At 39.1% G+C, this 9,532-nt stretch overlaps 1 non-coding gene across 1 annotated transcript; it reads left to right on the top strand.

Annotated features, from left to right (window-relative positions):
* Positions 1–8,264: 8,264 nt before the first annotated feature.
* Positions 8,265–8,337, top strand: TRNAA-CGC (transfer RNA alanine (anticodon CGC)). Its single transcript has one exon. It is a non-coding gene; the product is annotated as a tRNA-Ala (tRNA).
* The last annotated feature ends 1,195 nt before the right edge of the window (positions 8,338–9,532 follow it).

The raw sequence follows: 9,532 nt of genomic DNA, 5'->3' as shown, positions 1-9,532 counted from the left end.
GGCCCTAGCCTCAGCCGAATCCTCATTCGGCCCTAGCCTTGCCAGATCACTCCGCAACACTCTGGCCCACCTCATCATGACCTCTGACAAGCCCACGCCCCATTTAATTAATGCTATCTCTCTAATGCCTGTACGCAGACGATTAACAAGGTGATACGTTTACGGCGATGGGACAGGGAACTCGATGGTTCCTAACATCTCATTAACCACGATGAGACACTCCTGAATGATGACGTGACACGTGCGCACGCTCATCCCTTCCTTTAAAAGACCACTCCGTCGGACAGGTATGGGGGGCCGAACTCTCTCAACTTTTACACGCTTAAGCCTTTACTGTTCATCTTCTTTTTCCTCTCGCCATTGCTAACTTGAGCGTCGGAGTGGTCGCGCCAGGGCACCCCCTGGCCGTCCTACTGACGTTCCCTGTGTTTTCAGGTATTGAGGAGCCAGCGGCGCACAAAACCCTCCTTCTTGCTGTGATCCAGCTTCAAGGGAGGTCCTGAAGCCCCTGAAGCTCACACCGCTCTCCTCCTCTTTTTCTGTTGTTCCAGCCCACGGCGAGCTAAGGTCCGGTGACGTGTCCAGGAGCAGTTCTCAACCGGAACAGTATAAATAGATGTCTCCATATGTTGAAAGAATCATTGATTCAACTCATCTATTGAAGCATACATCTCATCTTGTGCATTCGGAGTTCAACAAACCCATGAAAAAGTTCGTTGATCTCAAAATTTAAAGTGTTATTATTTCGAGACATCGTCGTTGTATCTTGTGAAATGAATTGTTGTTATCCGTAAGCATCTGTAGCAGAGCAATATCATTTTACAGAGATAGTATTGAATACTAACTTCGACGATCTGATATCAATTTGTATTCTCCCGACATCCACCTACCAACCAATCCTAAATCACCCACACTACTAGAGCCATTGCTAATGCAACCATTGACGAGGTATGAGTCACCAACGTCGACGGCGCTACTGGAGCCACGGCGCTACTGGAGCCACCACTGTTACAACCGTACACAAGGTCGACATTGCTACTGTATGAGTCACCAACATCGATGCTACCATAAGTGTCACCATCTTTGTTGTAGCCCATGTCATAACTTTTTGAATCGTCATCATTGTTGCAATCACCAATCCGTCGACGAGATCATCACCGTCGCTTCTATATGAGTCATCAACACCAACACTACCATAGATGTAGTCATCTTTAGTGTAGCCCGTGTCGTGGCCCTCTTGAATCGCCACTGTAGCAAAAATTATTGTCATTGTCGCCCGCTCGAGAGGAAACCAAACCTTAACTCCAAATGCAAAATAATGTTCATTAGTACGGATGAAAAGAAAATTAAATACCGATAAAATTAAATCATGCCTGATCCAAATTTAACCATTCTCTTATGTAAATTAAGCCATCTCCTAATCAAAGAAAACCAAATTTGCAAATTAAACCGTCAAGAAAATTTAATTCGAATGAACATGTGATTCCATCTCGATACTTGTGGAGTCATGAGCTACTTGGTTCCATAATCACTCTACTAGGAGGTCTCACCTCTATATATTTTCTTGGTCTCTTCAACCACCTGTGTCTTCCTTAATGACACCTATTGTGCTTTTGGTCAATCTTGATCTTTGAAGCATCCTATTGATATGTCACCCGTATGTCGTACTACGGTTACATGCAATTCACTTTAGTATTGAATTACTCTACACTAGTATAGTATAGAGATGATTCGGGGTGTCTTCCAATGAATGTAGTCAATACATAATAAATTTTAAGATCAACTTTATTTAAAAATGAGGTTTGGGTTTGAAATCCTAAAGCTAAAGAAAGAAAAAGTAAATCTAATCTAATCTATTCTACGAAAGCATATAGCAAAGTTTTCCTAATCTAATCAGGACAATGGAATCAAAACAAAACTGCATTGTGATAAGTTCATCTAATTATAACGAGCACCACTAATCTACAATTCAACAAGAAAGACAACGCAACCAACTAAACTAATAGAATTGCAAAACTAAAACTTAACTATTGAAAGAAGCATTTCATCGAACACCCTATGAGCGTGAATCAATCTAAGACTAACACACACATGCAATCTCAAACAAGAAAAAGTTAATGTCATTACAATAATGCATCATTTGTATTAAACTATTGTAAGGGAAAAAGCATCGAACATATTACAGGCAATCTTCAATTCTAACCCATTGCATGGAATCCTAAACATGGAACTGGAATCAATTACAATCAACCATCAACAAGTAATTAACCCATTAAAATGACAAATCAACACATCAAGAGATAAACCAAGCTTGGCGATGCGGCTGTGATATTTGTGGAAGAAGGATTGATCGGAGGTGAAAGAGTTGCGGCCGGATCAATTGATGCCCTGGCCGGCTGTGGAAGAATGATGAAGTGAAGGTGCTGTCCTGAATCTTTGAGTTGATGTGCTGATGAAGAATATGACGACCGACTGAGAAGGGGATCCTCTTAACTCATCGGTCTTGGCTTGCGGTTGAGGATGACCGGCGTTGATGGAGAGGTGGTGGCAGTGTTGGTGTGGAGAGAGAGATTAGGTAGGTGTTATGGGTGTTATAATAGAATCAAACCGCACCGTTCAAGTCCTGTCCACTCGGCCAAGCACCGCAAGGAGTCAGCCAACATAGAAAGGACTCAACCAGCTCAGGCAGACTCCTCAGGCCAAATCCGAGTCCTCAGCAGACTCCTCAGGTCGAATCCGAGTCCTCAGCAGACTCCTCAGGCTGAATCCTCAGGCAGACTCCCCAGCCTGAATCCGAGTCCTCAGCAGACTCCTCAGGTCGAATCCGAGTCCTTAGGCCGAATCCGAGTCCTCAGCAGACTTCTCAGGGCGAATCCGAGTCCTCAACAGACTCCTCAGGCTGAATCCTCAGGCAGACTCCCCAGGCCGAGTCCGAGTCCTCAGCAGACTCTTCAGGCCGAATCCGAGTCCTTAGCAGACTCCTCAAGCAGAGTCCTCAGCAAACTCCTCAGGCCGAATCCGAGTCCTCAACAGACTCCTCAGGCTAAATCCTCAGGCACACTCCTCAGGCCGAATCCAAGTCCTCAGCAGACTCCTCAGGCCGAGTCCGAATCCTCAGACCGACTCTTGACTCTGAGCCGACTCCTCTCCGTCAGCCAGATTCCACCGTCTCGACCTAGACTCGACTCATATGAATTTCACCTCTCGGTGCCTTGCTCCATCACTCCCATCGTTTCTTCTGACAGTCACATACCCCTTTATTAAGATCGTCACCCTGACACCCACGTGTGAAGTGTCAATAGCATCATATCTCAACGATGGGACTTGTAATATGATCATTACATATCTCCCTGACAAGATAATAACTAATGATGAGACAATCACCTTAATTAAGATGGGATGTGACTTCCTTTCTCTCATACATAAAGACCACTCCTCCTCTGCCCTCAGGTACGCGCGCGCTCACACACATACATACAATACATCACTGCAGTTCCTTCTTCTTGGTCTTCTCCAGCAGCTGACTTGAGCGTCGGAGTGGTCGCGCCAGGGCACCCCCTGGCCTTCCTTCTCATGCTTTCTTTGTGTTCTCAGGTCCCCTCCTTTGGTGTTGAAGACTGGTGGGTGGTGATTTGTCCGGAAGCGGATCTCAACAGGAACAGTAGGGAAACCTCTTACCCTAGTGGATGAGTGAAGAGATTGTCGGAGGAAGGGTAATCCCCTTGACCTCCGGTGGATGACGTCGGTGGTGAGGAGAGAATGAAGAAGATGGTGCGGGATCGGGCGAGGAAAGAGTTACGGTGCCATCCCTTTGCCCTTATAGCTGTCAAGTTGGATTAGGTCCACCGGATTGATCCGCCCCATCAAGTAATTTAAGCAGATTGGATTGAAATTTTATCAATCCATTTTAAGATCGGTTCAGATGGGTTGACCCGCCTAGGCCCGCGACCCGCGTGGGTTAGCGTGCGGCGGGCTTGGGTTGGTCCGCGGGTTAAGAAAATTTATTATTTATTTTAAATTTTAAAATTAAAGTAGAAAACTTAATGAATTAGTAGGTTCGATCCATTTAAATTACAATTAAGTTTAAAAATTATAATTTAAACTTAAAAATTTCAACTTAATCCATTTAAATTATAATTATAATTTAAAATTTTAATATATTTTTATTTTTTAACAGGGCCGCGAGGTGATCTTCCTAACCCGCGGTCCGCCTTAAGTTGGGTTGGGTTGGAGATTTCTCAATCCGCCAAGTTGGTGGGTTCGGCCCTCCCCACCCCGCCATATGATGAGCCCGCCATGAATTGATCAGTCCCGCTATAGATTGGTCCGTTTGACAACTCTATTTGCCTTGTAGCTTTCTTAACAGTTGTGGGTTGAGCTTTTTGAATTAAGGAGTTGTGGATCTTGATTCATTAAGAATCAAGATTGGGCTTTAAATTGGGCTCTTCTTTCTTAGAGGGAGATTTGAGGCTTTCTCATGGATCCAAATTGGATCCATTAGGTGGCTTTGGATCAAATTGATTTGATGAGCTGAACTATCTTCATTGGGTTGGATGAACCAAGCTCCTAATTGAGCCTATCTTCTTCTCGATGAACTCCTTGACCCCTACAAACCAAGTTCACATTTTTAGATACAATTTCATAAATATAGAAAAAATTATATAGAAGCTCAAAATAGATCCTAACTCGTAAAACATGATATAAATATGAATTTAAGCATATGAGAGCATTAGAAATGTCAAATACAAGAGTAAAATATTACGATAAAATATTGATTATCAAATTTTTACATAATTATTTTTGCACATCTTGGGTAAGTAAACAAAATTAGGAAACAACCAAAACTCATCCCCAAGTAATTGGCTAACAATGCTTCGAAGATAATAAAAGTAAATTACTTAAGACCATCAAACTTTAAAGCATCAAGACATTATTCATAAGTATAATTCATGCATAAGCCAACAAGCATGGTAATTTTAATAAACTTGAATAAACTAAGCATTATGAAACCTCACAAGATAAGTAGTTATGCTTTTACTCTAAAAAATAATCATAAAGGTGGAGCTTACACTCAATGCTACTTATAACAAATTACATTACCATATGCTTGTTTATATTCTAATTCTCCACTACTGTAAACATAGTCATGAATAAATCAGAAGGATTTATTTAGGGATGTAATAGAGCAACATGAACAAAGAGAGACAAATAAGATGAAATCAAGAAGAAAAAAACAAAGGAGACATAAAAGCATTAGAATAACCATGTTGAATACAATCAAATAATATGCACAAAACTTACCAAACATCCAACACTCTTTTGTAAAAAGGTGGAATCTGCCACCTTAGCGGCCCCACACTATCGGTCCTACGACCATTTGTGAGGAGGTAAATCGAGAAACTGCAGTTGATCACGAAACATCCAACACTCAATTTCCCTTGTACAATCTCAATATGATACACAAACAAACTACATATAACATTCCAAATGACAATGCCAAATAAATATACATAAATATTTTTTAAAGATTTATCTCTACTACTCTGGAGACCATCAATGGAATGTCTTTTTTTTGTTCATCAATCACCATCATACAACATGCTTGAGAATTTTTTTTCTTCTTCTTTCTTTCTCTTTCTCTCTCTTTTTTTCTTTGAGTACATAGAGGATTTTTTTTCAACAAGCATTCTTTCAATACATATTTGTCTCCCCCACACTTAAAATTTGTCTGCCTCGGACAATGTAATTCATCATGAAATCACCCAATGCTCTCATCACATGATATGAAAAGGAAAATTAATAAAGATATGACAATGACAATGTAATGACAATGAGAAGATATAGTAAGGAAAGTACAATGAACTATAAAAGCATCAGATAGAATGTACACCGGTAACAATGACAAAGTGAGGGAAGAAATCAAAAGATAGACAAGAAAAATTACCTTCATCGCATTTATGCAAGCTTATGTTATTGTATTGAAAAGAATCAAAGCAAGTTTTAGAATGTCAAATATTTTGAGTGCAACCACATACAAGAGGATAAAAAATAGGCATGACTAAAATCCTCACTAGGTAAATAAAAATCATCAAGCTCAATCTATCAAGGTAAAATCCATCACCATACTAATAACCACATGCAAGCAAAACATTCAATTATGTCAGAGAATCTAAAAACTTGACAGTTGAACTTAACAAGCTTTTACTATTCTCAAAGCATTACAAAGGAATCACAGGGAAATGCAAACACAAACTACACAAAATGCATGAATGAAAATAAAGTAGGTAAAGCAAAACACACATGCACAAAGATAAAGAAAAGCAAGAAAAAGTAAAGAAAGGAACATACTCCCTTAAGGTTATGTTGGATGAAGGCGATTCATAAGTAACATCCAAGCTTGGAGTGAAATGATTTGAGTGGTGGAGAGAGCCTTCTTCATGTGATCGTCTTGTGTTGCTTCCTCCATCATCATCTCCTCGAAAGTGCTCCCAGATGGTTAGAGACGGTTCAATTGAAGCAGCAGTCTGGAGGTGGAATAATTGTGGTTGAAGTAGGTACCGCTCCTTCCACCATATGTACTGTGAATGTTTTTTTGGGCAGTTGGAGGCGGTTTAGCTAGAGTGTCCACTTCGGAGGCCAGATGATTTCAATTATGGTTATGGTCTTCTTTAAGTGGTAAAATGCATCCTTACATGATCAATTAAAAATGAACTGCTTGTAGAAATCTAGAGCATTGACAAGGAAAGGATGCATCTCTTGCACGCATATGGGGTAAGAAAGAGCTGGAACAATATCAATCTTAATAGAGCATGTATTAGAAAATAAATTACATTGAACAAAATCAACAATAGATACCTTTATGAAATTATCTAAAAGATAAGCATTTATACTAATCATGGAGCAATGGGAAGTACCTGAAGCATTACAAAGATTGTATTGATCAGAAAGAGACTCTAGCTGTAGATAAAATTGTTGCATAACTGAAGGAAACAATAATGCGGGGATAGCCTCCATTGCACAAATCTTTGCACTTACATTTACAACAATATCACAAGCAGATTCGGATGGAAACACACCAACATCATCATCATTAGTATCTAGAATATCAACAGCTTCATCTAGAATTTTATATGCACCATCATCCATGACTACATCATCTACAACCACATCACAATTTACAACATCAACAATTTCATCCTCACATGCTTCAACAACATCAATAAAAATTTTACATGTATCACCCTCATTGACAACATTATCATCATCAATAAAATTTACAACAACTACAATCTCATCAAAAATCCTACATACATCAACCAACATCATCAATATTTGCATCATCCTTGGTCTCTACACATTCATCTACAATAACATCACAAGCAGAAGCAGTTGACAACACACAAATATAATCATCCTCTAAGTCCTGCATTGATGTTTCCGTCTGACTGTGAACAAGAGTTTCTGCACTGAAGTCCTGGAATGTCTCCTAAGAAATTGGCTCTACTTGTTGAAATGGTTGATGTGGCTAGGTAGGTGTCGAGTCATTCTAGAAATCAAGTGGCTTCTCATATGCTGGGAAGGCTGAGCACTCTATAGTTGCATGTTATTGTACCTAAAATTCAAATGATCTATCCAATTAGGATTATAGGTATTAGACAATGAATCACACCTATTTTGCTGTTGGAACTGATAATATTTAAGTTGGATGGAAAATCATTAACGCATCTAGTGACCATCGATCTAGTCCCGAACTACTGAGAATTGGTAGCTATGACCTCTATAAGCTCTCTAGCCTCAGTAGGGAGTTTTGTTGACTACAACCACTTTATTAGCTGCATCAACTATACTTCTGTCTATGGGAAATAATCCCTCATAGAAGTATTGAATAAGTAGTTGATCGTTGATCTCGTGTTGAGGGCAATTAACACAAAGTCTTTTGAAACGCTCCCAATACTCATGTAGAGTCTCTCGTATCAATTGCTGCACACCATAAATACTCTTCCAGATCGTTGCAGTTCTAGAAGCAGGGAAGAATCTCACCAAAAATGATCTCTTCGTATGATACCATCTAATGATAGAACTAGAAGGAAGATAATACCGTAGTGGTCAGCTGCAGCTTCTCGATTTACCTCCTCACAGATGATTATGAGGTCGATTGTGTAAGGCTGCTAAGGTGGCAAATTCTACCTTTTACTGAAAAAGAAAGAAGACAATACAACCAATCATTTACTAAATAAGATCTTGATGTCTCCCACTTCACCATTGGGGGTCTAGCTCATATGGTAGAGCGCTCGCTTCGCATGCGAGAGGCACGGGGTTCGATTCCCCGGACCTCCATTATTTTATATTTTTAAACTATTTTTATTATATATCAATGAATAAATAATTATAAATTCTATCCTACCAACCAACCTTTGCTTAGTTGGTAGAGCCATTAAAAATGGAAATGCTCGAACTTAGATGTCTTCCTCTGATATGCCAAACAATTTCATGGTAGAACACACCATGTCTAATAGGATCCTCACCATCAAGAACATTAAATTTCGATAACAAATGTATGATTCACTATAATTTGAAGTTTGCATCTAACTCAGGGTATTGGATGCAGAAGATTGACAGGTCACATCTGGTGCCCAAAGGAGGTCCATGAGAGTTTTGCCATAATTGTTCCCATGTTGCTTGCAAGTTCTAAGGCAGTGTAGATAGAAATGCCAAATAATTCCCTTTTAAGATCTCTGTAGGATATAAAAAGTTCAATCAATCTATGGAATTAACTCACACAAGTCCCTGCTAAGAGTATGCATCAATGGTTGCTCATAAAAAAAAGTTGTTGCTCTTACCTTGAATCACTAGCAAACAAAATTAAAAGACATGGGATACTCACAAAATAAAACACATGGATACACGAGTATTTTTTTTTTAGATTTTTTTGGACAAACAAAAAAACTAATCTTAAAATTATCAAACACTACTATACTCCCCAACAACAGCATCAAAATTAATATGTCACTCGTATGTCGTACTATGGTTGCATTAAATTCACATTAATATTGACTCCTCTACACTAGTATAGTATAAAGATGACTTAAATCGTCCCCCAACGAATGTAGTCAATGCATGATAAATCTTAAGATCAATTTTTTTTGAAAATGAGTTTTGGATTTGAAATCCTAAAGCTAATAATAGTAAAGATAAATCTAATATAATCTACTCTACGAAAGCATAAGGCAAAGTTTCCCTAAACTAATCATGACAATGGAATCAAAACAAAATTGCATTGCAACGAGTTCATCTAATTAACGAGCACCACTAACCTACAGTCCCTCAAGAATGACAATGCAAACAACTAAACTAATAGAATTGCAAAACTAAAATTAACTACTGAAAGAAGCATTTCATCGAACACCCTATGTGCGTGAATCAATCTAAGCCTAACACATGCACTCTTAAACAACAAAAGTTAATGTCATTACAATTCATCAATCTACAAAGACAACCATACATGTAAAGAATCCGACACATAATAAATGCA

This window comes from Curcuma longa, chromosome 5 (assembly GCF_044706935.1).
Source record: "Curcuma longa cultivar G26 ecotype Majalengka, Jawa Barat chromosome 5, ITB_CL_G26_1.1, whole genome shotgun sequence".
NCBI classification, from domain to species: Eukaryota; Viridiplantae; Streptophyta; class Magnoliopsida; order Zingiberales; family Zingiberaceae; genus Curcuma; species Curcuma longa.
This window is presented reverse-complemented; position numbering and strand designations above follow the sequence as displayed.